The sequence below is a fragment of the Nothobranchius furzeri genome, chromosome 9 (assembly GCF_043380555.1).
Source record: "Nothobranchius furzeri strain GRZ-AD chromosome 9, NfurGRZ-RIMD1, whole genome shotgun sequence".
NCBI classification, from domain to species: Eukaryota; Metazoa; Chordata; class Actinopteri; order Cyprinodontiformes; family Nothobranchiidae; genus Nothobranchius; species Nothobranchius furzeri.
Window position 1 is genome coordinate 69274700 of NC_091749.1, and position 12697 is coordinate 69287396.

Genomic DNA, 12697 nt, shown 5'->3' on the forward strand with positions numbered 1-12697 from the left:
TCCACAGGGGCCTGTCCTCTCACCTCCCCTGTTTACTGTCCTCCTCCATCACATTCGCATCGGGAGGTGACGCGTTATGCCAGAGTTTTCCAACTGCCGCGAGAAAAATGGAGATTTCACCAAATTCTGACCTTTACCCTTTTGCTATTGAAGTTTCCCCTCACCCCATCCAACCTTAACCCTCTTGCACTACCAAAACGTTGTCCTTGTTGTAACGTCCCTTTCGAACACGGTTGATGGGAAGTTTAGAACGACAAACAGAGTTATGGTTAGGATGGGGGTGAGGGGGAGGTTAAAGAGCAAGAGGTTAGAGGTTACCTGTCGGTGAAATGTGCGTTTTTAGTGTTGGAACACGACGCTTGATCGCCCATCGTCAGTTTTGGATGCTTCGGCTGTGAGGATGTGTTGCTCCTCAGACAGTCCTGTCTTCTACAGAGTTCAGATGTGTCAGCAGCTGTTTCCCAGAGACGGACAAAAGACAAGAGGACAGAGACCTGGTGGACCACTTTGTGAACCGGTGTGAAAACAATTCTCTCATCTTCAATAAGTGCAAATCAATAGAGATGATTGTGGAATTTAGAAGAAGCAGAAACACTTGTTCCATCATGGGAGAAGAAACGGAGATGGTGGAAGAATGTTGAAATGGTAAATGGCCTGTGTTTGATATAGTGCCTTCTACAGTCCTGGAACCCCCAAGGCGCTATACAACACAATTATTCACCCATTCACACACACACATTCACGCGCTGGTGGGGATGAGCTACGATGTAGCCACAGCTGCCCTGGGGCGCACTGACAGAGGCGAGGCTGCCGAGCACTGGCGTCACCGGTCCCTCCGACCACCACCAGCAGGCAAGGTGGGTTAAGTGTCTTGCTCAAGGACACAACTAGAGCGACAGACTGAGCGGGGCTCGAACCCGCAACCTTCCGATTACGGGGCGAGAACTTAACTCCTGTGCCACCGTCGCCCCAAGACAAGACAACATGGACAGAACTGGAGACGAGAAGGACCAGAGCAGACTGGACTTCTGCAGGAAGCCGATGTTCTTCCGAGTTTGCAGCTACATATTTGTGATAGTAGATGTGCCGCCGTGTTGCTGCAGCCAGATCAGCCCGGTCAGCAACAGGACCGTTGAACTGGAGTCTCCATCTTCCTCTCCCAGGGTTGTTATTCAGGCTCGAGTCCCGCAGAGACGCTGCTGTGAACGAACTCGCTTTCAATATAGTCACCGCCAGCGGCGGTCTCCGACACAAAACCAGATCAGAATACGGCGCATCCTTTATGGGTCACACACTCAGCGGGCCCGAGACCAGACGCGCCTGTTCCAGGGTCCCATTCAAACTCGTTTTCCTCTTTAATTCAGAGCAAAGGCCAAACAGGCAAGCTTTTAATGAACAAGCGAGAAGAAAAGCAGAAGTGTTTATCAGCTAGAGCCACTTTTAAGAAGTAAATGCATAAAATGCATGAATCACTGATCTGAGGGTAGATTTCTGCACAGGAGACGGTCTTATCATGAGTGGAAATGAATCATAAGCAACAAGCTGCTAAATGCTTTGCTTATTAAAACCTGCTGAGACGTTTGTGTGTGAGACGAAACGCGTGATGACACAGAAACGGTTCGTGGGTGAAAACGTTGGCGCTGACTTTCATTAAGAACATTTAAATGTGTGTTACTGGTTCAGTAAAAGAGGACGATTTCTCGAATTTCTATTACACAAAAAAGCCTAACCTCAAATTGAGGAGGATGAACTAGTTAGGATCGCGGTTGTCCGACTTCTGTGGACCAATCAGAATCCAGATCAAGGTCACTGTGCAGCTTTCCACACCTGTAGCCAGTTTAAACCCCGTTCTCCTCCTCGGTGTGGTTCCTCTGAGCAGGTGATCTGACCTCGACCCAACACAACCACCACGTTTATGCCGCTGCAGCAGTTAGAGCCAAACGCCCTGCTGTTTAAAGTTAGTGTTGCATTCTGGGAAGCACGAGAAAATGAGCACCGTTAGCAACAGCGGCTCCTCGCTAGCTGAAAATGAAGCGAGGGCTCAGGTGGACGATCAACAAGATCCGTTATCTGACGGATATTTGGGCAGATGACCAGATTAATCCGCTCTGAGTCAGAAAAACACTGGAGTTCAGAGGGGCGGGGTTAGAGCGTGTCACGGATTATTTTCTGTTTATTATGAGGTCACAAACACATTTTAAAGTTTTAAAAGCCTCCATCAGTCTCACTGACCTTCACCACCTCTCCTCTCCTCTCCTCCCTCCCCCGTCTCCTCGGCCTGCATCCTCTCATCCACGTCCTTTCAGCCAGACTCTCTCGCTCCTGATTGTTTGCATCTATTCATGAAAGAATTTTCCGGTTTTCTCCCTCCACTTAAGCTCAGCCCCGCTCTAACCCATTGTGCTCTGATGTTCCTCTCCGGCAAGAGGTCTAAATCAGGCGGGGGGGAGGATGGCGGGGATTTGAGGCTGAGGAGGAAGGATTGGAGGAGGAGGGGTGAACGGAGAGGAGGGAAGTGAAAGAAGATATTACAGGGACTGAGTGTGCTCCACGGCTCCTAGTGTGAGCTCCTATCCGACATGTGATCCCGTATCTCTCTAAAATATCTCCAAGGAAAATCTCTGCTCTCCCTAAATGACATGTCCCCGTTTTCCGTGTCCAGAACTTAGATGCTATCCGCGTCTCCATGGCCCTGCGGGGTGGAAGTGTGGCGCTGAAGCCGCTACGTGCTTTGAAGCCAACCGAGCTATTTATACTAACACAGGTTTGTGATTCTGAACGTGCAGAAGCAGAGCGTGCTCGCGTGCAGACATGGAGATAGGAGCTCCATTTGATGTTTCCTCAGAGTGGCTTTAAGAGGCTGGCAGCAGCTTTAGCAGGGAATAAAGAAGTCCTAAAGAGCCGCTGCGTGTGGATTAAACAACACTTGTCCAAGCACAGAAACATCCTGCAGTTCAGAGTCAGACAGATCCACGCGTCTGAGCGTGAAAAGGTGCAAAGTCACAGCAGTTAAGAGGGTATGAGCCCCCCGGTGACCGGCTCTACTGATGGATGGGGTGAAGGCGTGGGGGTCAGGCAGAGGTCAAGGCTCCATGCAGGGGTTTAATTAAAGCCTTGTCATGTTGGAACAGGGGAGGACGTTCCTAAAACACCACTGGTGGATGAATTCATTACCAAAACAAAACAACTCCAATAAAAGGAAAGTCTGAATTTTCCTTCAGGAGTGACGTCCAACTTCAGCCACAGTTCACCTCCACGCCAAGAAATAAACAACAAAAAATGGTATTTTGTTTTTAACTTTCATTTGGAGCAATCACAGTTGTAATAAAAATAGGGATGTCGGTCAATGTTAGCATTGACATGTAACATTAGTAATTATTGATATCTGGTTTTGCCCTTTTAAAAGGTGTGGAACGCTGAGAAACCATGCTTTAATGATCATTTCTGACTCTAATGGGTCTCTGAGTCTTTCATGCAGGCTGAACATGAAAATAGTCTCCTACACCTATCTCCTGCATTAGCTTCTGATAGAAAACAGACGGTGAAACTCTAGGATTAGAAAATCCCGACAGATCTACGTCACACTGTCACTTCCTGGACTCACCCATCTGGGCTCACAACGAGAAGGCTTTAACCTTGGTTTGGCGTCCAGGAAAGAGCAGAGAACGTCTCGGCTAGTAGAAGCTAACGTTAGCATTAGCAACCCCACCACGCAGGCATAACTCCTCCAGACTTGTGTTATTTGTGGAGATAAGACATCAAGGTTGCAGTGCAAACAGAATCAGTGGTAGAGTCGTGTTGCTGTTAGCCAATCAGAGGAGAGATGTCCAGATATCAGGAAATAAGACTCCAGATCCTGTGATGTGGCTCACTTCTGCTTCCTGAAACTGTCATCTCGGAATATGCCCGTGCCATCAGGGAAGATGGAATAACCTGGTCATTCAGCTGACCTGATTCTTGGAGCACATCCTTTTTCTGAACCTAGACCTGACCAACTGCAGAAACCACAGATCACAGCGCCGCCCCCACAGGAAGTACGATGGGCATCGCTTCATCAGCCTCTCTTCTCAACGACAACGTTTCCTCACCATGCACCTATTACACATCAAACTATTCAGCTACTTCTCCTCTCACTCAAAAAGTCTAAATCTGACAGTCTGACGATCTGAGATATTTTGTTTTGTTTCAACTAGCCTAACTTATAGTAAAGTAGTTGTCACGTTTTGCTCAGATGATGTCTAAAGTGTAAATGATAGGAAAGATGTGATGTTGGCTGTATAAAATCATTTAGTTCTTCTTTTTTGAGGGGAAACCCCCACAGAAATAAAGAGCCAGCTTATATCAGTATCACGGATATTGGTAAAGATATCCCTAAATATAATGTAAAATTATAAAATAAAAGTCATAATTAAGGTAACGGTGATGACAGGTGTTATATTTACCTTTCTACTCAAACGTCTCCTCATTTTTAGGATGTAGTTAAGTTTAGTCCTCAGAGCTGCCGATCCTGCTGGTTAAAGGGATCATTTTCAGCTAAATTAAAAACATTTTTTTTATATATTTTTGGGTTTAAAGTTAACACCTTTCAGTAAAACATGGCTTCCTAACATGGGTAACAAACACTTTTCTGTCCTGATTCTTGTTTCCTGCTCAGAGGTTGCTTTTGGAGGCAGCTGCAGACAGCTTGGACCAGTTTTTTTTTTCACACTCCCATTTCAGCTTCAAATCTCTGAACATTTGCGTTTCATCTTTCTCACTGTTGATGTGCGCGTCTCTGTGCTGTGAATTCTGTCGCAGAATGTGTCTCTTGGCGGCTTGTTTTCACACTTCCAACCACGCCAACATGGAGCTTAATATTACTCCCAGACTGCCTTCCTCTTTTCTCCTCACATATGTATTATTTTTCCTCTTTTGAAGGAATGTGAGGTCACAACGCTTCTCTTGCAGTTTTTACGAAAACCAATAAATGTTGTGTTTGCTTGGATTTATCGTGGATGTTTTAATTTGTGGTTTTTAAATCACCGATTTGAAAAAGTTCTTAGTCCCAGGATGACACATTCGATACAAGATTCAGTTATTTTCTCTTTTCCAAACACAAACATAACGTTTTGCTGCGTCTGACATATATTTGACAGACTAGCTGGATCAGGGTTGAGTTTGGGATTTCGGGAAGGCCGACTCATCAGACTGATCTGTGTTTGGGGTCGTTTCCTGTCAGAAAGCCCAGCTGGGTGCAAGATTGAACCATCTAGATGATTTTAGGTGACACTGGAGAGTTTAAAGGTAGTCATCCTCTGTGCACTAGTACCACACCATGATGCTATCACCACCGTGTTGGACAGCTGCATCATTGCATCAACATGGAGGACTTTAACATCCACGTTGATGATCCCTCAGACAGCTTTGTCATGAGCTTCTCCAGCCTCATGAACTCCTTCAGCTTTACCCAGCATGTTTCTGGCCCCACACACACCAGGGGACACACTCTAGACCAGTGGTCCGCAAATGGCGGCCTGCGGGCCACATCCAGCCCGCAAGCCCTCTATTTGTGGCCCCCAAACACCACGCGCACCCCCAGCCCCCACCCCCGACGGCCGACCGGGAGGTTCAGGATAGAGCTGAGGAAAATAATCAATGCATGCGATACAGACATAAATGACTCTGCATCATAGAAGAGTACCATACTCAATTACAGCGGAATGTGGTTTTGTCATTTTGACGGCGGCACCAGCGCAGCATCCAAATCTGTCAGAGCGGTGTTCTCCACATTTACCAGGTATGAGACTTTGATCTGCCTTTATGTGGTACTGCAGGGCTGAGCGCTGGAATTATAACCTGAGACCGAACCCGAATCGAATCAGCCCGACCGGTTCTGTTGGATTTGGGCCGTGAATTATATTAATTGAGCGGGTTGTCACGATCAGTGACTGAGAGAGAGAGCGGGAGATTGTCTGCTCACACAAGACAGAGGATCAGAGGACACTTGTTATTTTCATAAGTTCATTATTGGTTCTCCTGGAGGCTCTCAGACCGAGTGCTGGGATGTCAGGAGGTCCGGTCTTGGGGAGGGAGTGGGCCGGGTGAGTGACGGCAGCGGCAGCGTAATCATCTGTCTCTTTTATTTAGGGACACGGAGAAGTTAAAAGGAGAGAGAAATAGAAGATAGAAGTTCTTGTTCCACTTTATTCTTTTGTTTCATGATGATAAACTGATGTTAAATTCGGTTTAAAGAGAAACTGGGAGAAAGCTTTGGTTCATTTTAAGTAGGGATGCACCGATGGATCGGCATTTGATCGTAATCGGCCGATAGCGCCCCTATCGGTTTTGATCGGAATTTTCAAAATAGATCAAAGCAAACCGATCAGGTAGGGTTGTCACAGTAACCAGTGTAGCGCTAAACCCCGGTAAAAAAAAAAAAAAAGTTGACAATAATAACCGTCTTGTTTTTAAAAAACTATATTATCTTGGTGGGTTTACCGCGGCTGCGGTGTAGGCGCGGTGACCCTTACCAGCCACCGTATCATCTGCTGAAGTTGCCGGCAGCACATGCGCGCTTTGTTTACAACAAAACTTTCTTGAAGCTGAAATAATGGCCAAAGGAGGAGACGGCAGCGCTCAGGAGGACATTTATTATCCCTCAAAGAAGACAAAGTGGGAAGTACGGGCATATTTTAGATATTTGAAGAATGCCGAGGGAGTTTATAGAAGACGGGCGGCTATCCTGTTTGCAGCACGAGCAGAAAAAGTGTCTGTGAAAGGCAGCAACGCTTCTTATCTCATGACACATCTGCGTGACCATCACCCACAACCCTACAGTCAACGCAAGGCAAGCTAACGTTAGCGTTTTAGCTAAAATGCGTGATCTGAGGATTTGGGTTGAGGGAGAATGCAACGAGTCGCTATATAAAGCAGCCGCAGCGCCGCTACCTGCATATAGACCGTGTCGCGGACGCCCCCATGTTGAAATGACGCTATGCATTACGGGGCTCCCAGGGGCCGATAAGAGTTGGTCTCTCTCCGAGAATAATTATGAATTTAACAATGATTACTGCCTGATGACATTTTCCCACATCTGCAAAGCTCACTGGAAGGACACAAACCGAGGACGATATTTTCCTGAAATACGGATTGCTCAAGTAAGGGTAAAAAAAAAGTATCTGATTAGAAGGCTACTTGAGTACTGAGTATCATCTGATCTAATATTTTTAAATGATGACATCAAACAGACATAAAATACGAAGTTATGGGCAAATATTGGTATTTTAAAGACTAAAGGGGAAAAATGTAAACAAATAAACAACATAATTACAAAATAACACATTTTAGGCAAAATGTAGACACAAACTGAGGACAATATTTCCTGACATACAGGGTTTATTTAATTGTGTGAAAATGTAGCACGTTTTAAAAAAATACCGCGATAATACCGAAAACCGTGGTAATTTTGGTCACAATAATCGTGAGGATAAATTTTCACACCGTGACAACCTTAATACAGACCATTTTAGATTAGGTTACATTTCCTTTATTTCCAGATTATGTTGTTTGTAGCACTCATTATAATGTTGTAGAAAATTTCTGGCCAATCCACGTGATCGGTATCGGTGATCGGTATCGGTGATCAGCATTCTTTGATATTGGTATCGGTGATCGGTATCGGTGATCAGCATTCTTTGATATCGGTATCGGTATCGGTGATCGGCAGCAAAAAACCTGATCGGTGCATCCCTAATTTTAAGTTACAGGAGATCTTGTCTCCTATCTGCTCCTCCAGAGACAGCATGGACATGAGGGTTACATGGTGATGGTCCCACAGGACTGGTTAGTGCAGTCACACAGCCGAGCTGGAGGGGGACAGGTGTTGTCCTGTTTTATATTGCAAGCTTGTGTGTTATGTGCATTACAGCCAGTGATCCAAACAGCAGCAGCACCCCTGCTCTGGAGTGGTTCTCCTCTTATCTTTCTGAGCGCTCCTCTTTTGTGGCCGTCTCCAAGTGTAGGTCCTCCACCACCTCCCTTACCCATGGTGTCCCACAAGGTTCTGTGCTGGGGCCTCTACTCTTCCTCCTCTATCTGCTTCCTCTTCAGCACATCCTGAGCTCCTTCAAAGGAATCTCCTACCATCTTTATGCAGATGACATCCAACTGTACATCTCCTTTAAGCCCCATGAGATGTCTAAGCTGCAGCTGTTACACACCTGCTTTGACTCTATCAAAACCTGGATGGCTGGGAGCTTTCTTCAGCTGAATGAAGATAAGACTGAGATCCTCATCTGTGCCCCAGACAAGCTGGCTACCAAAGTCAGAGACTCTCTTGGTCAGCTTGCTTCTCACACCTAACTGTCCGTCAGGAATCTTGGCGTGACCTTTGACCCAGCTCTCACACTGTATTCTCATGTCAGTTCTCTTGTTCACTCTTCCTTCTTCCATCTCAGGAACGTTGCTAAGCTGAGTCCCATTCTGTCTCGCTCTGAACTTGAGACAGTTCTCCACACCTTCATCTCCTCACGCTTAGACTACTGTAACTCAGCAGAACCTCCCTGAACCGTCTACAGGTGGTTCAGAATGCCTGTGCTCAGCTTCTGACCAAGTCCTCCAAACACACCCACATCATCCCGCTTCTCCTCCAGCTTCACTGGCTGCCAGTCAACTTTAGGGTTCATCCCTGGTTCTGGTCTATAGGGCCTTACATGGACAAGCACCATCATACATTGGTGATCTTCTTAGTCCCTACACTCCCAGCAGGTCCCTGAGGTCCAGTGACCAAAGCCTACTGGTTGTGCAGCACCAGGCTAAAGACCAAAGGTGACAGATCATTTGCTGCTGTGACCCCCAGACTCTGGAACTCCCTCCCCCTGAGCCTGAGATCAGTGGACTCAGTGGTCTCCTTTAAAAAGCAGCTGAAGACTCACCTGTTTAAGCTGGCTTTTGTATGACCTTCTTCACCCTCTTCTTGTTCTGCTCTCCCCACCTATTCCACCTTCCTCAGGATCCACTGATTTCCCTCTTTCTTATTCACTCTCTCTCTCTTTCTTTACATTTTTAATCACAATTGTCTATTTTTTGCTCATTTAAAATAATTTGTTTCATTTTCTAAATAATTTTTTATATTTTCACATTTTTTGTTTTTGTGAAGCGCCTCGCGATTCCTATCTTGAGAGGCGCTTTAGAAATGATATTTTCTTCTTCTAAAGCCTCACCCTCATTTCTCTTAGCAAAAAGCTCAGTCTTTGACTCATTGGAACAGAAAACATGTCTTCAGAAGACATTTGTCTCGTCTAGGGGGGCATCTGTGTATTTCAGTCCATCTTGAAGGAGACATAGTGGTTCCAGGATGTTCTTTTGTGAGTAGACAGTTTGGGTCATGGTCAGGGTTAGATCTTCAACAAAACTCAGCAGAGTTAAACAAAAGTATTAATTTGTTTTCCTTCAAGACAAAACAAAAGCTGTCCTGAAGATGTAAAAATGGAACATCATTTTTATCTTCTAACCCATCGTCTGATCAGATGTACACAAGCTGGATCTTCTCGGGTTTGGAAGAAAAATCGAGTAATCTCCCAGAAACATCTCCTTCCAAATCTGGGGTCCAGTTACCCCGGATACTCCTCAGATTTCACCGTAGAGTTTCTATCTGCTGAGGAACCGGGTTCCTCTGAAAGGAGCTGGCAGCAACGTGAGTGGAGCAGCCAGAGAAGCTGAGGTACGTTTTCAAGACTTGTTTCATTACTCTGTTTATTTATTTATTTGTTTTATTGTGAGCATCAAAACAAACCTCCATCTGCTTCACACTCATTAATGGAAAAAGCCCACAAGAAGATCCGCTTCTCTCATGACCGCAACAAAAATGAAACACTGTTCAGTGCAGCTCTGAAGAGATACTTAGGCTATTACTCATACTAATACTATTACTACTACTACTACTACTACACCAATTACTACCAATACTACACCTATTACCACTAATACTATTACTAATACTACACCTATTACCACTAATACTACTACTAATACTACACCTATTACCACTATTACTACTACTAATAATAATACCACACCTATTACTACTGCTAATACTACTACTAATACTGTACATTTTACTACAAAAACTACACCTATTACTAGTAATACAACTACTGCTACTACAACTATTACTATTACCACTACTACTACTACTACTAATACTACACCTATTACTACGAATACTGCTACTACTACTACTACACCTATTACCACTAATACTACTAATACTACACCTATTACCACTAATACTACTACTAATACTACACCTAATACTACTACTACTATGACTATTACCACTAATACTACTACTAATACTACACCTATTACCACTAATACTACTACTAATACTACACCTATTACTACTACTACTACAACTATTACTACTAATACTACTAATAATACCACACCTATTACTGCTGCTAATACTACTACTACTACTCTACATTTTACTACAAATACTACACCTATTACTAGTAATACTACTACTACAACTATTACTATTACCACTACTACTACTACTACTACTACTACTAATACTACACCTATTACTACTGCTAATACTACTACTAATACTGTACATTTTACTACAAAAACTACACCTATTACTAGTAATACAACTACTGCTACTACAACTATTACTATTACCACTACTACTACTACTACTACTACTAATACTACACCTATTACTACTAATACTGCTACTACTACTACTACACCTATTACCACTAATACTACTAATACTACACCTATTACCACTAATACTACTACTAATACTACACCTAATACTACTACTACTATGACTATTACCACTAATACTACTACTAATACTACACCTATTACCACTAATACTACTACTAATACTACACCTATTACTACTACTACTACAACTATTACTACTAATACTACTAATAATACCACACCTATTACTGCTGCTAATACTACTACTACTACTATACATTTTACTACAAATACTACACCTATTACTAGTAATACTACTACTGCTACTACAACTATTACTACTACTACTACTACTACCAGTACTACACCTATTACTACTAATAATCGGACCACTGCTATTTGCAATTTTTTTGTTGCCGTTGGGGTCCATCTTCCGCAGACATGGCATTACAGTTTTTCTCATTCCTTGAAACAGAAATTACATTCTCAGACCTCTAAGATCATTTGGCAAAACCCTCTTACAGTTTAGCACAACACCATAGGTCACCTGCAAAAGCTCATATCTCTTTCAGAACTGTTCACTCAGGCTTCAATCTGAATCCCTTTCTCATTTAAACAGTCAGTGCCTCCAAAATGGCAAAGATCCTTCTCAATAGCTTTGGCTCATTTCTCGACACAGATCGGACATTCTCATCATTCTTGGTGCTTTTGTCAAAATAAACCTGGATGGTTGATCACAACAACATGGTTTACCTGCAAAAGCTCATATCTCTCCTAAAACAGTTCAGTCATGTGTCAAAACTACATTTCTTTCTAATCTGAAAAGTCAGTGCCCCCAAAATGCATCGTTCCGTTGGCCTTGTGTGAGTACTGCCGTACACAATGTTTAAATGTTTTGTCACTATGGCAGAGGACCAACAATACACAACCGAAAAGAGTAGCCTCCAAGGTTTGACATCACAGACTGCACTCACACTATCAAGGAAATCATAAATGGTAAATGGCCTGTATTTGATATAGCGCCTTCTAGAGTCCTGGAACCCCCCAAGGCGCTTTACATCACAATCAATCATTCACCCATTCACACACACATTCACACACTGGTGGGGATGAGCTGCAATGTAGCCACAGCTGCCCTGGGGCACACTGACAGAGGCGTGGCTGCCGAGCACTGGTGCCACCGGTCCCTCCGACCACCACCAGCAGGCAACGTGGGTTAAGTGTCTTGCCCAAGGACACAACGACAGCGACAGACTGAGCGGGGCTCGAACCTGCAACCTTCCGATTACGGGGCGAGCACTTAACTCCTGCGCCACCGTCGCCCCATTAATCATAACCATTTATTTTCACATGCAAAGAAACTTTCATACATATGTAAAAAGAAAATGCACATTACAGTAATACAGTAAATTTTATGAACACAAAATCAAAAAACAAGGATGTATTCACTGGTCGCTGTACTCATTCTCCCGCTCTTGTCCAATGTCTTCACCCTCCTGATTATTTACACCCTGTTGTCCGCCTGGCCACAGATTCTCGTCCACATCACAGCGGATACTTTCTCTTGCGATGCAACGAGGGAAGAAATGGCGTGCGTGCCGCAACCATCCCCTGCATTGATCTCCTGTAATGTCGTCACACACTGCATCCATAGCATGGAGCAGGGGCGGCTGATCCTGAGCATGATGCTCATACGCTCTCCACCTCCAAGCAGAGAAAAACTCCTCTATCGGATTGAGGAAAGGAGAGTAAGGTGGTAGGAACTCCATGACCATCCTTGGATGTGCTGCAAACCAGCCCCTAATGAGTGGGCTACGGTGGAAATTGACATTGTCCCACACAATTACATATATGGGTAGGTGAGGCCCTAGGAGACCTCTCATTTTCAGGGATAAAATCGGTATAAAGGCGATCCAAGAAGATGAGGAGCTTGTGTGTGTTGTATGGGCCAAGACTGGGGATGTGAGTGGCCACACCATTGTCAGAAATGGCAGCAGAC